Source organism: Astatotilapia calliptera, chromosome 11 (genome assembly GCF_964374335.1).
Source record: "Astatotilapia calliptera chromosome 11, fAstCal68.1, whole genome shotgun sequence".
In the NCBI taxonomy this organism is placed as follows: domain Eukaryota; kingdom Metazoa; phylum Chordata; class Actinopteri; order Cichliformes; family Cichlidae; genus Astatotilapia; species Astatotilapia calliptera.
Window position 1 is genome coordinate 28,392,669 of NC_137432.1, and position 18,676 is coordinate 28,411,344.

Consider the following 18,676-nt stretch of genomic DNA (forward strand, 5'->3'; position numbering starts at 1 on the left):
TCAAGGTGCTAAAAATGAAATTTTAATTAACCAAATGAGTACTCGCATTCAATTGTACAATATACTGATGATGAAACTTGTCCGTCAAATCCTTTCCAGTTAGCCGTTGATATCCCATTCCTGGGTGGGCAACAGAGGTTGCTCTACTCCCTGAAATGTAGGAAAGCATCATGATTTAGGGTAAAGCAAGCACACTTTCAAAAAAATAAAATAAAGGTTGGACTTTCTTGCTCCTTGTCTCACGATCTCCACTAATCTTTTATGTTGTCTTGTCTGCACATAAAGCAGGTAAAAATATATTTGCTTACTTCCAGTAGTTTGAAACAAATTGAGTACCTGATGCCCAGCAACAGTTCAGTGACCCGGTCTTGATTGATCCTTGTTGGTTGCAGCAGCTTCATAAATGGGGCCCATCCATCAGTTTCTCCTGGGAGCCACTGGGGGGGTAAGAGGGCAGGCAGGGAACCTAGTGAATGTGTCATCAGGAAAAGTGAGAGGCATAGAGGCTGCAGGATAGGGACCACAGGTCTTGGCCCAAACTCTGCTGACCAGAGGAAAGGTGCGCCAATAGCTCAGAATGGGCCAAAAGAGGCAAAGAGTGATAGCAGGACTCCTGCTTGCTTCAGTTGCACTCGTCTAGAAGAACAGCTTGACAAATCTAGCACTACAAAATGTTCTGTTAATGTAAGTTCAAATACCTCTACACGTACACCTATATAATAAACATCTCAAGTATATAGTGCACAGATTGATGTATTTCACTTTAATCAAAGCATAAACAAGGCTCTTGTATGTTTGACAATTTATGTCAGAATTCTGTTGTACCCAGTACGAGTGATTTGCATCCTCAGCCAGCTCTCCCTCCTTCCTTACGCCTTTCTCTCACCCTCTCTGCCCTCTGTTACTGCGTCACACTCCTATGAGGGCGTGTGTGTACCGGGACCCTGAGGCTCACTGTCCATAAGCGGAGGGGGTGGAGGTCATTGAGGAAAGCCCAGGGGTCAAAACACTGTGTGCGCAGTTCCGGGACCCCAATCCGACTATGCGACCCAAGCACAGACCAGCCTCTGTTCCTCCTCAAGCTCTCCTTTCATTCTCCCCAGTAACGGGACTCTTATGCAGGGGTGCAGAGGCAGGGCTCAGGGGTGGGCAGTGGGTGACCTTCTGATTTTAAAGATATAGACAGGCATTCCTCTTTTGTCAAAAGGCTCATAATTCATTTGACTACTCTCACAGGCCATCCTGTCCCCCATAAGCCATCTCTAAAGTTAATGACCCTTGAGGTTTGTTAACGGATAGTCACTTTTGGAATTGGGGGGGTGGAAGTGGAGTACTGTGGGGTAGTCACACAGCTGCAGGGTATGACATTGACCCTGATATATAGTAACTTCACTGAGAGTGAAAGTGTAGCCTGGTTAAAATGGAATACAACAGAGCTTTGTTCTTTAACTTTAGTTATTAAACATATGAAAGAGCAAAACTAAAAAATGACACACTTTGGGGTTTTTTTGTACATTTCCACTGAATACTGCACATTTTAAATAAACTTGAATTGTTCAAGGGTTCATTTGTTAACAACACTTAATCTGGGTTAGAGTGATCTGAATTAGGAGTCTTAGTGTGTGCTATCTGGAATCAGGTAATCCATCTTATTTTGTTAATTACTGTATACAAATTACAGGATTAACAAATCAGACTGGACTACCAGTGATTTATGCCTCATATTAGTAATTGCTAAATGGGTGAAGAACAACTAGTAGAACGGGCAGCGTGGAATCAATTAAAAAAAAAAATTCAAGAGATAAAAAACAGCAGAATAAAATCATACCAACATCTATTTTTTTGTTAAAATCTTTTGAACAGTCATACCCCTCGTGTGATTATTAGTGGCCTAATATATTCAAGATTTAACCTAAACTGATGTCTGATATCTGGTCAGTTTTCTTCAGATTGTTGCATTCTTCTGGGAAATTCTGTCAAAGTGGTCACACAACGAGTTCAACTAGTACAGGCAGAGTGAACAAAACCTCATTTTTACTGCTTGCAGTATTGATATTTGTCATTCAAAACGATACACAACTCCTCTTGAGAGAGATCTAAAGACCACACTGTGAGCAGTTTTCATTTAAACATTACAAATCTTCAGTGGCATTGATGTGATGGCTTATTATTCTGGAAAGTGGTGAAATTTTATTCTTATTTATACAGGGTTCTAATTAGACACGTGCTGCTGTCACCTCCCTTAAACAGGTGCTTGATCCTTACAACCTGCTGCACTTCACCCACTTCATTTACCAGTACCACTTTTCCTCTGCAAAGCCAGCGTTCAGTGCCACAGTAAAGCGTGATTTGGGGACAGTACTTATTGATCCCCCAATTACTGAGAGGTGGAGAGTGAGAGGTGGTGAGAAGACTGAAGTAGCCTGAGGTTTGAGTTTTTGGGAGGGCATCTCCAAATGCGAGGGGTGGGGGTGAGAGCTAGTCTTTATCTATGGATACCCTCAATCCTTTAACTTGAAGCTGGGTGTCAGGGACCTTTTGAAGTTGTCGAAAGAGAGGAGAGACCAAAAAGGGGGAGCATGGGGGATGTTCAGGCAGGGTCTCTCTCCATGCCAGGGGGAAGGTATCTGAAGGAAAATCTTTACAACCATGACAGTCCCCCTGATGTGCATTCATTTTTGTGTATTTGTGTGTGAGTATTTGGATATCTGTGTGTATTCTAGCATGATTGTGTGTATATACTATGAACGTGTGCCTGAGCCAAATGTCTGGCTCATGCAATGAGGTGGGATCACAGAGCCTCCTTTTTAAATTGCCGCTAATGAGCCCTGGCTGGCGAGAGGTACTCGAATTGATTAAATTTGCATGGGAGCCTAAATCATGACAGAGGCCTCATACTTGCGCACCCCACCTCTAGTTGCACACACACATACACAGCACCCCTGCTATTCCCCCACCTCCATATCAGACCTACAGGGGGTATCTCTCTTCAGGAAAGAAGGCCAGAATAGACCAGGGGGAGGGTGTGGGTGTGTGTATATGTGTGTATCTGTGGTGTTGAACGGGGCGTGGAGCGCACCCATCTGCCCCGGCATTACTGTCAGTCCATCATTCAGGGGAATGCCAGCCGCGTGCCTTGGGGACGTGTTCATTACGCTTTAACTACCGGATCTGTCCTTGTCTCGCAGTCTCCCTGTGTCATTGTCGACTTGAGATTGTGTGTATGTATATTTATGCAAGTGTCTGCTTGCATCACAATTGAATGCACCCAATTCAAGTGTACTGGGGGGGTTACTTGGTTACTTAAAATTAAGAACTATTCTAGAGACCCACGTTTGAGTTTGATATCGTGTTTGTGAGTTTTTAAAAGCCATTCATTATATTTATACACCTACAAGCATGCTCATTATGACTTAATTATAATCTCAATATCTTAATCTACCTCCATCTTCCACACAATCACGCTCTCCTCCGTGCACTTTTTTTTTTGCCTCTCAAAATTTGTTAGTGTTTTGCTTCTCTAATGCTTTCCTTTAATGGTAACTATGTGACAATGCCTGATCAGAGCTACTTTGTGTGCACACGTTTGCCTTCTATCTACTACTACTAACGGTGAGGTGTGAGAATCAGTATGTGTGAGCGTGTGTGCGCCGGTGGGGGACAGTGCTTGTGCGTGGTTATCTCGGGTGATTGCAGTAATCAGATGGGGGTGTTAATCAGAGTTTGTTCGTCAGTGGCCTGATGAGGGGCGATGAGGGCCGCTGATTGTAATGTGATGCTTCGATCGGTCTACAGAGACAAACCGCCAAGAGAATCATTATCATAGCGTACAGTTTTTCCCCCCTCCGCTCTTGGAACGCTGCAGCAAACAAAGTGTAAACAAACAAGCAAAACAGCACACTTCAATATGTGGGGAAGTGTGTCATTGTAAAGATGCAGACTCTGTTGTTATTATTATTATTATTATTACACGAGATGTTTGCATTCTAGTAAACACAATGATGCACTGTGACACGACAGGTTATATATCACTATTTTGGTGTCAGCGTCACACCTATTGAATAAAAAGAGCAGGGGGAAGGGATGTGTTGGAGTTGGAGGGGAGAAGAGAAAAGATGCAGCTGAAAGAAAGGTTTGGGGGTGGGGATGTAAATGTGACCCCATGGTTTATAGTACTGTCTTACCACAGACAGGCTTGCATCAGATCTTTTTCTTCCTTTTTTTTTTTTTTAAAGGAGGGGGTGATGACGCTATTATGGCAGCCTCATCAGCCAAGTCCCTACAAGGGCTGATACAAATTAATTAACCTAATTAGGGGCTGTGATTGCGGGTGTGATTATAGGGGCCGGGAGGGGAGGGGGAAAGGGATGGAGGGATGAGGCAGAGAGGGATGGTTCATGGAAGTGGGGGTGCGCTGGCAGCCACGGCTCAGGCGATGATGAGCCGGGAGGTGTGGGAGAGCAGCCAAGATGCTCTGCATGGCTAATGAGGAAAGCTAGCAAGCTTTAAACATCCCACCCTTTTCTGTTTTCATGTCTCCACCTTCTGTTTACTTACATTTTTTTGTCGTTGTTGTTTTTGCTGTTTTCAGTCATTATATTTCACCTCTCTTATCTGCAAGTGCAATTCTTTCCCTTTTTATCAGCTCCTGAGTTGTTTTTTTACGAGTCACGCATGACCTTAGGGGCCAAAAACTCACAATATTTTTGACCATTTATTTGACCGAGCAGGATTCCAGATTCACGTACAAAGCCGAAGCCTTCTTTTTGTTGATCATCTGTAGTATCGTGCAGCGTAGGGTGCAGTGCAGCACTGCCTATTGTTCACTTCAACTGTACTCCCCACAAGGAACAGAAATACCCTGTGGGAACACACATACAGTCACACGCACACATACAAGCTCACATAATAGCTCATCCTTTGGTATACACAACCAATAGCGGCTCAACTTCAGATGCACAGACTCTCTGCCTCACTCTCACAGAGCCACCCAGGCACACTCCAGAGGAGCAATATTTAAATCTCCTTCTATTTGTATTGGAAGCAGAACAAAGATATTCTTCAGACTGAAGCAAAATGTGTTTTCTTGCCGGCATCAGCAATTCTAATGTTTCTAATGAGTTGGCAGAGAAGTGGAGCGAGTGGAAGTGGTTTAGGTATCGGTAAATTAAAAAAAATAAAAATAAAATCACAAGTAAAGAAGAGAAACACTGTAAGAGTTCCTCATAAGTGCAGTTTGTGGCTTCCACCTTCCTAACAGTCCAGTAAACATGTTACAGTATTCACCATCGATTGCAATGTCACCTCTGAATGCTGCTGCTGCTGTATATGTGCTGTGCTAAGCTCACGGTGGATTGTGGTGTTTGATTTTCAAGACTGTGTCTTCAACTGCCCCACTCTCTCTGCTCCTCATCCTATCGCTCTTCTTCTTGCTCACTCTTACTCTCACATTCAGTGTTTCGGCCTCAGTATCAGTTGCAGAGATGTGATTAGGAAGCCACTAGCAGAGAGTGATAGGAAGGTGCTCTTATCACCAGTCTAATCTAGAGCACTAGGGAAAAAATTCCTCCCCCCAAAATTCTGCAATGTAAATCTCTGTAAGGTACCTGCTCATATTTGAAAACAGCACTTAGAAGGAGAATTCATGAACAATGAAAGTTCAAAAATATTAAAGACAGGGAAAAGAAAATGTTACATTGAAAGACACACTTTGATATCTTGGTAAAATGCATTATTTTGCATAGAATCAGATCAGTGTGACAATATCACATTCATGTATGAATTTGAAAAAGAAAAAGCAGCTTAAATTTAACACTAGAAACAAGTAGAAACAGCTAGTAAAAGGTCTGTACAACAGAACATGTGCTTTGTTTATTTAAGCCATGTAAAAACTAAATGTTAAAGTAATATCTAAGCGTTTCTAGTCTAGCTCAAAGCTTTTTTTTTTATTACAAACAACATTCACTCAGCACTTTATTCAACAATCTCACACACAGTCAGATGAATGTATCAAAGGAAATATGACGTTCAGTATGTTGCCCAAGGACACTTCAGCACAAAGACTGGGACAGATAAGGGTCAAACCACTAACCTTCAGATTGGTAGACAACCCACTCTACTGCCTCAGCCACAGCAATGAAGTATTTGCTTACTACTGCATCACTGGCTTCAGGAAGTCACTGATGCTGGTCGAATCCAACCCCCCACAAAGCCACGCTAGTCATTCTTCATTCTTATGCAATATTTCTCTTGTCTCTCGCTTCATATCTACCAAACAGAAAAGCAGAGAGGAGAGTGTCAGCCCTATTAACTAACTCTCTGTAAGAAATACAAACAAATCCAAATATCAAACATTAATAGAAATTCATTAGATGTACAGTGAACATGACATATTGTATGAATGAAAAAAAAACCACTGCCTATAAAAACAATAATCATACCTGATATCAGTTTTTCCACACTCTCTTTTAGCTCCCCTTTGGCTGCACTGCTTCCATCTTGAGTGCTTTTTAAATTTTTTTTATTTTAAACCCTTTTTAGCGTTGTATTGTAACATCAAAGGGGTGCATCTTTTTCTTTTTTTAAATGTCAGACTGTGTATCGTGTTATTGCTTGCATTTGGATGGCAAATATTTTTGTACATTAGGGTTATATCATCACCTGTTGCATGGTCTTAATGCCACTTTCATTTGGGAGACTGCATTGATAGCCTGAGCCTGAGACGCAAATTTACAATGTACAAACCAGTGAATGTGGAAAAAAAGGGGCCCACAAGCACGCAAGAAGGTGACCTTGAAATGGAAATTTGCTAAAAACTTTGCGAATGCACCTCGTACATCATCTTTAATGAAAATATGTTAGATAATTAGAGACACACACTTGAACTAAGTTTTTTTTAGTCGTAAAATCAAAACACAAGAGCTGGAAAAATGAGCTGAATCTCAGGAAAGAGTTGAGGTTACTTTTTATTTATTTGGATTTTATCCTCCAGTCGTCCCTCAGAGCCTGTTATCCAAACGCATTCATAGTGAGGAGCAGTTTGGGAAAGACTGTACAACGTTTTCATTGTTTTGTTTTATTTTCTGTTTCTTTGTTTTTTATTCTTTTTGTCATTTCATGTAGCACATTATAATAGTGATAATATGAAAGTTGAGCTTTTCTAAAACATGTAGAAGTCATCTACATCTTTCCAGAGTAAATTTCAATTGTTAGGCTAAACAGCAAGTGAAATGTTTCAACAACAGAAAAAAAATATCCTGTTTGTTTGAGATTAAAAGAATAATTACCATGAATCACTGCAACCATATAACTGAGCATAAGATTTTCCCCTTTCACGAGTGAAAGTGTGAGGCATTTGTATTCCATTTGCATCAAACAGGGAGAGATGTGCTACAAGGTAGGTATGCTTAGATTGAAAAAGTGTATGCATGGGTTTATTTGTTGGGAGGGAGAGGGACCCTAGCGATTACTCAGACCTTTGAGAAGTCCCTGTCTTGTGGCTCCAGTACTTCAGCCTTACTGATAAGCATGAGCCCTGTCAGAGAGAAGGTAAATACAGCACTTAAGGATTCCTCTCTTATTCTATAGTCACACTTAACTTTAATTAAAACCAGGAGAGAGCGAAAAAGAGAGAGCGATAGCCCTGCAATGAGGCGATGGTATCAGGGGGCCCGGCAGGTAGAAGCTGAGATCTCGTCTCCAATCGGTGGACACATATGTTTGAAAGAGAGAACAATACAGCAATACAATGCATGTTTAAGCACCTATGTGCTAAATATGATTGGACCATTAGGTAAAAGTGCTTTTTATTTAAATACACACACACATACCGGCATATATTTATATATATACAATGCAACACAGTTTATGTTGCTTTCCCAGCTAAACAGCTGTAGCAAGGTGGCTATCAGATATTTATAAGCAGCTCATGAATATGGATGAGCAGTGAGATGGGACTGATGTTTGTCCTCTAAGAGAGGATGAAAGGAGAATCTACTCCTTTCCCTGAGAGACCCAGTCAGGGCCGCTCACAGAGCAGGGGATGCCAGCTCTGGATTGGGAATAAGACAAGGATTGGGGTGGGTGCCGGTGGTTTAGGACAGATGGTAAAATTTAATGAAATGTGATTTGGATACTCAAGGCAAAGCATTTCCCTTATGGCTTTCTAAATTAAAAACTTGTAGTGAAGCATTAACGCTGCTGTCAAAAGCTGTTTTTTCTTCCTTCCCACATTCTCAATTCAAGTCTTTGACTGCTTTTTGACTTGTGAGATTGTCCAATAAAAAGGGAATTAAGAAAACCTGAATGTTTTTGGTCTGTGCAATATACTTAACAATGGCAGAGGTAAGATATTTGTCTTTTAAGAATTGTTGGCATAAAAAAAATCATGTGCGTTACGTTTCTGTATTTACATGTGGATTTTAGGCAAATTAAAGTAAGGTAGATAAAATAACAATGAGGGTGCCTTCCAACCTTTCTCATCTTCTCAACCAAATGGAAATTAAGTAATTATATTTTTTTTTTAAAAAAGGTCTTTGTGATTGTCACAGTAAGTAACTCATCCATAGCAGACATTCTGCTTCCCAGCATGAAACATTTGGTCAGGGGCATGTGTATCTGTCCACAGTAGAGGTCACCACACTGAGAGACAGGATCAGAGGACGCCAAGCACTGGGGCAAAAAGCAGTCTTGTAATACAATGTAGCTTTCAATGCTAATCACTGAGTCATCTATCAGAGCTAATACATGGGCGCTAAGCAACCTGTACATGCATTAGACCTCGCCAATTACCATAATGGGTTGGTTTTTAATATGGCTAATAGACTGGCACGACCTTGCCTATTCACTCAGCAGGTACATGCACTGAGCCGTTATGAAGTGGACATATTTAGAGACTGAATGACCATTAGGGACTTTTAGCTGTTATGGGTCCATAGTTATGCATCTGAAAACGGAAGGCAAGATGGGCGCATAGATTGATAGATGACAAACAGGAACAATTTCAGGGCAGGAGTCAATTAAATGAGAGGGGGGAAGTAGAAATGGTGATGTATGCAGAGGAGAATGGACATTATTGTTGGCTTTCTTCTTTTGTAGTACAACACACAAAATGGCTATTTTATGGGGCAGCATTTTGACCATGCAGCTTGCATTATATCTGAATGTGCTGGTGTAGGAGTACCCCGTGGGCACTGCTGGGAAGTGCGTCAATGTGGGTGCAATGTGGTACCAGGAAGGCGGATGGGTAGAGAGGAGAAGGGGCAGAATCTGAAAAATGTGTCTCCGCAAAACCCTGGGGGTGGTTAACATTTTGGTTTTCTCTGAGCCTTTGTGGTAGTGGACAAATGATCCCAGGAACTGGACAATAATGTTTTTATGGGACTCTAAATGTTGAGCTCAACAAGGTCATTGTGGGAGTGTAATGGCCAACACGTGGCCAGACTTGAACTCCAGCAGCCTTGCAGTTGGTCCGTGGGCCAGGGAGGAGGAGAGGAGGGGAAGCAGGGAGGGGAGGAGGTGGGAGGAAAGCAGGGACTCACCCCTCTGGGTTTCAACAACAAGCCCTAACTTTGTTCATATAGGGGACAAGAGCCTCTTAGAACATAAAGTACCTAGATAGCCAAACTATGCCAGTCCTGGCCTCATTGGGTTTTGTAAACTGGCCCGGAGAGATAATGTTTCTCTGTAGCTAATCTCTGCCGTGATGCCCACGCCCAGCCATCTAGTGAACAATAACCCCTTCCTGCTTCAAACAAGAATCCTTTTCTTAGTCAGTCTTGTTAGACTTTTACAGTCTATCTCTCCACTGTGTGAGGTGGGTGGGTAAGGGATTTATCTGTTGTAAGTCAGGATAAAAGATTTTACTGTAGTCTGACTGTCAATTAAAAAAAATAAAATAAAACACATAAGGGAGAAGTTGATGGGGAAAACAAGGGCAAGACAGGACTGAAAATGTTCAAGTTCTAGTCTCCTGTAAATGTTGGCAAAGGCAGGTGATTTGCATGTTTTAAGTATTATCTAGCGTTTTATTTTTTTCCCTCATGCATGTGCTGTTTCTCTAATGTGGTTCGCATTTTTAGACATAAACACGAGGTTTCCACTACTATGCATGTATGCCTTTACACATACATTGTAGATAACTCATCTAAATTTCAGGAACAGTCATGTTTAAATGCCTTATTTCCCTACGTGCCTCTTTCTTGTGTTTTCTGTACCCCAGCCTCCCAGTTTGTCACCTTCTCTCATTAGTACCAGGGCGTCTGTCCGGCTAAGGTGCCACTGCTGTTTCTCAGTGAAGCTGTGCCTAAACTGCAGTCTTAGGCCTAGATAGCTCACCATCCATCTATCAGTAAATGTTATCTAATCATATTTGAGGGTGTGTTTCTTGCTGGCTGTGGCTAGTTGTTTATGAGGATGGTTTTTTTGTCTGCAGTCAGTGTGAGGTGAGGTAATACATACCAATCTCATTTATAATAACAGTAAATGAGTGCCATCGGCATCTTTGTGCAGTAAACAGATACTGCAGGAGACTTTTCTGAAACACGTGTTTTCAGCACACGCGTAGTTGTGCACACCTTTTGTGTTGTGTCAAATCCTCATCAGCTGCAAGCATTGCCTTATTAGATCATGAATTTCTTTTGTCTTGTAGTCTTGATAAAAACATGGTAAAAAAAGAAGAAGAAGAAGAAGAAAAAAAAACATAACCCATGGCATATATTTGTTCATGTGAGGCCAGGGTTTATGGTCCCCTGAGTAAAGACCAGACAGCTACTCAATAGATCAATCACAACATTTCCACTTCAAATCAATTATGCTGACTTCCTATTCATCTTTGTTCCTTTGTTTCAATTGATTTTTTCCCGAAGAATTACTAGTTATGTTTAAAGTATTATTAGGAATGCATCGGTTATATTATCTATCAGTATATATTTTATATGTGCCACTGACAGTACTGGCACAATGAAACTTGCAGCTACATAAAAGGAATGATTAAAAATTGAGTGACAGTAACAGAGAGACATAGAAAAAAAAGTAATAAAGAGGGCACATTGTTTCCAGTCCGCACGCATGAGCTTGTCTTTCGACCATGTTGAATTCCGGCCATTCAGATGACTGGAGTGCGTAGGCCAGGCCTCCAACGCGTTTCCCCGTCACCATCACAACAGTTGCCATTCATGAGGCTCCGCTAGCTGTGCAGACATCTGCACCACAACTCTTGTCACCTCAGTCCCTTTTCCCTGCTGCCCCACTGAAGCAAACACACACACATACGCACACACTGAACTTCACCAGCTAAATGCCAGCAGAGCGAATCAGAAGGGCATCAGAGATGGCTGTTGTCTGCAAACGCCCATGTGTGGTTGAGTGTGAATGGGACCCAAGGGTGGGGAGGTCTCTGATACAACAGGGTACCAGCAGGGGTGGCACATAGCTTGGCCTGATCGGGTGTGTTGTGATGCTTGAAGGGTTGGGTCGGGTGACAAACCCAAGGTTTTCGACCAGCACGATCCAGCATTCCCTGCAGGCTTGTTACACCACAGTGACGTGGGTGGGCTAGATGACCTTTGAGCCTATGGATCTCTCTCATGTGTCCATTTTGCCATAGTCTCTTTATCAATTTCTCAAATCTACGCAGTGTGGCTCTTACTAATTTCTTACACTAAGCACAGAACTCAGACTTAATCTAAATTTTGTATACAGCCAGCTGTTTGCTATTCTTTTTGTCTGTATCCTGTAATAGAGGAAACACCAGTATGACGATCATTCATCTGTCATTGTTCCTTGCTCACAAAGTTAAAATTGCTGAAATAGGTTCTGGAAAAAGAAAAAAGCCTATAAACTCCCCATTCATGATATTCCCAAACTGGCACTTGTGTTGGTATTTCACACTATTGCGTGCTGGGCGTCAACACAGAGGTTTGTTAGATAAACATCCAACGCTGAGTAGGAGCGCCAAGCATCACTGTTATTGTTGGTGCTTAATGCCATCCACCAGCATTGTTGTTTTGGAGCAATCAACACATACATATGTAATAAAGCTGAGAGGCAGTGGGACAATACAAGCTATTGTATTGTAATGCCTAGCTCCAACTCAGATCAGCACAAAGGCCTCCACCAGTCGAGGTCCAAGCTGACACCAACTTTGCAGAACGGTTCCAGCGCAGACAAATGTGGCCGGTCTCTTTTGGGAGTTACCTGTCGTTCGTCGTGATCTCATTGGGTTGGAGCCATCTGTTGAGCATGTTGGCATTTTTGTGAATGATGGGTGCTGATGAATGGTCATGAGAGTGCAATCGAGCGAAGGACAGGAGGTGACGGGACATTTTGGACTGAGTGCCAAGATGTTGTAGCTTGTCTATATGCGTGCTGCTTCAGTGTCTTTGTGTGTGTACACGTGTGCACTCTTAAGGACAGACATCGATGACAGTGTCAGGGGTGAGTGATAACCGTGGTCTTTTCAACACTGCAGGGCAGGTCAGATAGATGTGATGGATGGTTTGCAGTCTGGCCCCCTTCTTCACGCTTTTCTCTAGCCCAGTGTCTGGAGATTGGGGCGGAACGGCCGGGATGCTAGGCGGATGGGGGTTAACATGGCTGGGTTTGTTAGACAAATGTCTGCAATCTAAACAAAGCATATTCAAGTGCTTTGATTCTTTATAGGCTGAATGACAACAAGTATTAGCCAAATCTCTTGAATTTCTTAATGCTTCTGTCAGTTATTCAATACAAATAATTTTTATTAAATATTATATTTTTTATATATATTTGTATAAGAAACAAAATCTGATAACTGACCAGAAAAAAACTACTGTAAAAAATATGTCCTATCATCTGTTAGTGTATTAATCTAGTTGGCAATGGTCATTTGTGTGTTCATGTGTTTCCTTCTTGTGTTTGAAGGCTCTGAGGATTTTGTGGTCTTCATACCCACGCGGGCTAACAGAGGGATGACAGCTAGAAACCAACACCCCAGAGAAAAGCAGTAACCTGCCTTGTGTCCTTTCTCAATCTTCAAACATAAGGGAGACAGAGCACGGGAGACAGAAGCAACAAAGGCTCATGTGAAAGAGCACAAGGCCTTCGAACACCCGGGCTCACTAATTGACGGCTGCAGGGAGTGGGAGAGATGTGAAAGACACCATACCATGCTTACACTAAGCACATCGTACATCCAAATGTCCATCCAGACACATATAATATATATATTCACTAATACATGCACACAGCACAAATTATAATGTATTTTTAAAATTACCTCAGTTGAAGCTTTGATGTTGCCACACCTGCAATCCTTCTGGCCTTTATTCACACATCATAAAGCAAATTCTGCAGACACATGCAGAATTCGTTTCAACTCATCCGCATATGCACTGAACTACGGGCACAAGGAGAAAAGACCCAATTTGCAGCTTTGTCACTGGTTTAGTAATAGCAAACCGAGGGCCTAGGGCCACCATTTAATTGCTTTGACCATGTGCACCAAAGAGGTGCCACACCAATTAATCCCCTTGGTGGCAGAGTGTCCTGTCCCATGCCTGCACCCCCTGGCAGGGCCATCCCGCAGGGTAGAGGTGGGGTGCAGTGGTGGAGAGGCTCATGGGGACCAACAACAATCAACAATGTGCACCAAATCTATACCGTATGCTCTGCTACACCAACATCCCGCATCTACATCAATGGATCCTTTTCATCTATCTATTCAAGCATGCAACACAAAACGACTATTTAACTAATGCGAGTATGTAAAGACGTGTTCGTAATGCCAGCAAAAGTAAAAATATTCAGATTCTTTATATAAATGAAAGCAACATACCACATGCAAAAGAAATGTATGTATAATGGCTATCCTAAGTAAAAATGCTTGGCTATTGTACTTAAGTATATTTGAGTAAATGGCTTCAATGCACCACTGATCACAAAATGAGGAAAAAATGACATACAACTGCATAAGACCCATTGATATTTAAAGTATTTTTCATCCTAAAATCACCCTGATTTCTTTAGTTAGGTCCCCCCACAGAAGGAAGAGCCGAAGCTACCGAGTGAGAAATCATTGATTCCACTGCCTCAGTCTTAAGTGACATCAGTTACTTACTGACATGTAGAGGTGCAGCAATTATAAGTCACCCACTTGAAAAGACATCTGTGAGGGATAGACCCGTATTTCCTAAGTTCCTCCAGAAGCCTCCTTGCTCCTTGAGTTGCAATTAAATGATTGAAAGATCCTACATCTTGGCAGAGGAATGATTTCCGGGTCACAGTAATAGAGAGAATGCAAAGGAGCATTAGTTAGCATAATGAAAAGCACGCATTGATTCCCCCACCCTTTACTCTATACTTACCCATGCGCCCTGAGTCTTTATCCCCAACAAAGGACCTGTCACCTTTACCCATCACTACCTGATCCCCAGGCCCCATGACTGCCACTGCAAAGGGTAACTGTGCTTGTCTGACCACTGCTTGGAGAGCAGCAGCTAGACAGGCGGACTGAGAGAGGCAGATTAACTGCGAGAGAGGATCAGATGAATTCTTTATTTGCCTCTTTACATGGGGAGAAAATCATAGGGAGCACAGTGGATGTCAGAAAGGAGAGAAAAAGAAGAGGAGTGCTGTGGGTAGATGCTGTGGCTGATATGCAGGCGTGTACTGAGGAGATGAAGCGCCTTCAGTCCAGGAGGAGGTAAAGAGGAGTTTGAGTGAGGCTAACACAGATAACCAAAAAGATAGACAGTGATAACAATAGTGCCCTGTAGCACCATTCACTCATGCCACTGTCACTAACTTCAAATACTTAATTCTGTGAACCTAAAACTCTGCTAATCATTAATTCAGTTTGTAGCAATCCAGACACTGAGATCCATCATGAATAAAGAAGAACTGTCACGTACAGCAAAGGTGATCACTGTAAAGACAGGGCAGGGTGACGACTGACCTTTTGTCTTATTTAAAAATCAAAAGGGTGCCACTGCTAGGCCCGCTGGGGATTAGAGGTGGGTTGGCTGGAGAAACCAGGGTTGGCGGTGGTGTCTGAGTGCCATCGATGACCCTTGACCCCTAGGGGCATGACGGGTCGGCTGTCCCGAAATGTGTCAACGATAGTCAAGCCTTCCCTCTGCATTTCGCGCAGGCAAAACCTCCCAAGGCCTCCGTCCAGTAATGATTTATGAGGCAGGGTGCTATCGACACACGCTTAGCCCTAGGGATGAGCCTAAATGGTAGTTTTGACACCACTGAGGGACGAGGTTAAAGGTGATCAATAACAAGCCACTGAAGGCACAGAGACAGAAGGACAGACAGAAGGGGATAGAAAGGGAGGTGGAAGCAGAAGCTCTTTTAATTGGCTTGTGTTCATTAGTGGGGTCTTTGTACATCCTCGATTATTTTGTGCACATCCTGGGCTTTAGCTCTTGGTCACACATGTATTGGGTGTTTTTTCTTTCTTGTACTTTTTCAGCTGATATCAAAATGCATTCATCGAAAATGTCTGGTTTAAAGTTGAACCTAGAAAGTGACTCAGAGTAGAAGACAGAAACATATTTTGGTTCAGAATATTCTTGCATATGATTATTATTATTGTCCCCATATTTATCTTTAAGAAAAACAATATCATGAGGTCTTCTCCAAACCTCCTTATTCTATCTGCTTGCTTATTCACAAATCTTCTCAGAAACTTTTCCTCATTGTACCCTCCCAAAGCTTGTAGTGACAGGAGTAGTATTATTCACCCCCCTTTCTACACACACACACACACACACACACACACACACACACACACACACACACACACACACACACACACACACACACACACACACACACACACACACACACAAGTAGTGGTGGAGTATCTCTCAGAAGTGAGCTGATTAGGCCTAAGACTGGAGACTGCTTTGCCTAATCATATCGCTGCATCCAAATCATCTGTGTACATTTCTAATTACATGGTGGCATGCGGTGTCCTTGAGCACAGTGGCAGTTCTCCATTTCATCTTTGTGCTTTGCCTACCCACACACACCCCCACCCACCCCCATTTGCCTTATTTTTCCCCTCTCCTCTCCTCATTCCTCCATCCTTTTTTATTTATTTCCATCAGCCTTATCTTTATTGTTGTTTCGATTGACTGCGAGCTGAGCAACCGCACTCATTTGCCAACCGATCTTCGTCCTTTGAACTCAGCGTAGCAGGGCAAAGCCGACTGTCTGGGGCAGCAGGATCATCTTTGATGATCTATTTATTGTCCGGCTCCAATTTGCAGGGCTTCACAATGTGATATCTGTTCCATCATGCATAACAGGAACGATCAGTCGTATGTAAAGGACAACGGCAAAGATAAATTGTTTAGGTTTGGGTTATAAGCCTGGTACACAGTGCAGAGCAAACAACAGATCAGCTCAGGGTGAGCAGAAAGATGATCTTTCAGCTGTTCGTATACGTTTTTGAACACTGACTAGCCATATTTTTTTTCTTTTGAATACACATGACTGAAGAAAGGCCCTGAACATCTCAGTGTGCTCGAGGTTCAGATGACCTTCCTACTCTGGTATGTGTCTCTTTACTGCAAGGTCTTGTCTTTTCTTTTTCTCTCCTCTTCTCTTCAGTAAACCTTGTAATTGAAGTCAAGAGATACTGCAACGCCTTCACTACAGCTGACAAAGGACTGGCATAAAGGCGAAAAGAGGGGGCAACCTTTAACATATGACTACTATGTCCTTTTATGCAAAAATAATTAATTTTGCAACCTTGTGCAGTAGTCTAAAAAGCCTCTTTAGCAGCACTTTTAGAAGTGCCACGAGGTTCTGAAAATAAAATAAAACCATCATTATTACTGCTTTTGCTTAGTTAGAGAACAATCCCTAATACATTTCCTTTGGTTCTTTTCAACCTTTTTGCCTGACAGCCCACAAAATGAAGGCAGCTTTTGCAGTACAGATGATTGTATTTATCTTGCCTTTCCCACTCTTTTCTCATCACCTGCTAAAGTTGTCACAGGCAATGTTTAATGCCTACTAGCTCACTGAATCACTAGTAATTACTGCTACTGAATGCTTCTAAAGTATGACTTTCGTCTCATTGTATGCCACCAACAGTAAAATCTATGTGCAGCTGCCTGAAGGCAAGTTCCTGAGATATTAGTTCTCCATTCTCAGAACTGTTAGTCACACTGACAGACACCTGAGGCGATATAAAATGTCGCTCAAAGCCATGACAGAGGGAGACGGGCTACTTCTCTTCTTCAAAACCTCTCAGTGAGGAGCAAAGAGATACAGTGAGGAGGGGGAGTAACTTTATAAACCTGCACTTATACCCCTTCGCATATGGGGGCCATACTTCGGAGTAGACATGAAGAGGTAACCCATATAGCTACAAGGTCCAGTATCATAAATAACACAAGACTTCTCCTCTCCCTTCTCCGTCTCCTTCACTTCACTGCTGGAGTGTTTCATATGGTAACTAGGTGTTCACTGTGTGGCCACATTGTTGCCCATCTTTCAAGTGGCTCAGAGGAGGAAACCTTGAGGTAGGGGAAGAGAAGGAATTTTTGATGAAAAAATGCATTATTCTGTTCTTTTTCCAGTTTCCAACCCCACTTTCTCTACCGCTCGCTGTGGGAGAGGAGTATTTATTACATAAACGGTGAGAAGAGGAGAGGAGAACTCGGCCAGAGGAAGAGGTAGAAATGGAGAATAAGGAAGCTACAGGCTCTGTCGCCTTCTCTGCACTCCTACCTACAGAGTAATATGATAGATGTAATTTGTTACAAATATTGTCGATGCCATCCTCGTGCACTTTGATTGCATAAAGATGTCAGTATTGATCCAGCAGAACTTCACCATTAACTGCAATAAAATGAAAATGGATACACATGGGCATACCAAAGGACAAAGTATACTTTGGTAGCCACTGCGACTTATCAACACTGTTTAAATTATTCACCACATTTCTTTTCACATTTTTTTAGAACGTCTAATATTAAAGAAAATCATTAACACACCACTGTGTATTAAATCTTGCTTCTTTGTCTTAGTTCCCTTTTTTTTATGGATATATTAATGTTTTTTATGAGTAATAAGCAAATATTGCCTTTGAGTTGGCAAGTTAGAGTCGCTAAACTATGAGTAAATATTTACCAAAGGTTTAACTATTTGATCTTACAGAATCCCTTCTGGTCCAGGTCTTCTTCATCTCTTCTACAAATGCTGCTCATCTCTGAAAGGGTTCTTTTGGATAAATTAAGGTAACAGTTAAAAAGACATGTTTTGCTGCACAAGGTTGTATGACAACCAAAATGAAATTTCATAGCCTGGAAATGTAAAACATGGGATTACGAAAGGCTTGTTACCAGCCTATAAAGCAGTGATAAATTATTTAGTAAAAATCAGAACATTAACAATATATAAACCCCTTAAAGTATGTCCCAGTAGACGGTGGTACCCAAAAGCTACATGCGTCTTTGCCACTAAGTAGCCTGACTTTCCAGCATCACCCCAAACCTCTCCATGAGAATGAGCTGGAATCCCAAGAATCCCAGCCTAACTTATTCAGCTGCTCCTATTATTTCCATAATTGCCAGCATTGTAGCGGTGTTTGTAATGTCATTAATAGCAGGCGTTGGCGTATAATACGCTTAATGTTATTTATCTGTTGGCAGATAGCTTGATGCTACTAATCCTCATT

General features: G+C 42.1%; 1 long non-coding RNA gene across 1 annotated transcript; it reads right to left on the reverse strand.

Moving 5' to 3' along the window:
• Positions 1-6,226, reverse strand: LOC145431832 (uncharacterized). The gene is made up of 3 exons (XR_013912134.1): positions 6,092-6,226; positions 337-437; positions 1-150 (listed from the first exon to the last, which is right to left on the reverse strand). It is a non-coding gene; the product is annotated as an uncharacterized LOC145431832 (long non-coding RNA).
• Positions 6,227-18,676: the final 12,450 nt, after the last annotated feature.